A 521-nucleotide genomic window follows, 5' to 3' on the forward strand; every position below is an offset into this window, starting at 1 on the left:
GAAGAAAATGAAAGCAAGACTGTGAGCACATCCCTTTATTGTAGCGCACCTCTCCGTACTCCCATTGGCTGAGGTCTGCCTCCTGCCACCACTTCTGATTGGTCAGGGACACATTTAGACCACTCCCATTTCAGTGTGAAAGTAAATGTGTGGTGTAAATGACCCTGTTATGGATGGCTGCCCGTTGGACATGCAGCGTTTGTGCAAAGAGAAACATGTTCTGTCCGGATGTTTCCTCCATCTACTGATGTTGCTCTTTATCTTTCATATTAGCCAGCGTCTGGCTTGGAAAATTTGACCATTAAAATGTATTTGGTCTTATTTTGAGTGTAGATAAATACATTCAATATTTAATAAACCTATGAAAGTTTATTTTGCCATGTTTTCTTTTTGGAAAATCATGGTTGTTTGCAGTAACCATCAATATCTCTGCAAGCTTGTTACCACACTATTCACATGTGGGAAAAGGCATTGGAATAACCACGCAGAGCCATTTGAGTGGGGCATCTTACTTGTAAATT

The sequence above is a fragment of the Neolamprologus brichardi genome, chromosome 10 (genome assembly GCF_056152115.1).
Source record: "Neolamprologus brichardi isolate AB-2024 chromosome 10, ASM5615211v1, whole genome shotgun sequence".
NCBI classification, from domain to species: domain Eukaryota; kingdom Metazoa; phylum Chordata; class Actinopteri; order Cichliformes; family Cichlidae; genus Neolamprologus; species Neolamprologus brichardi.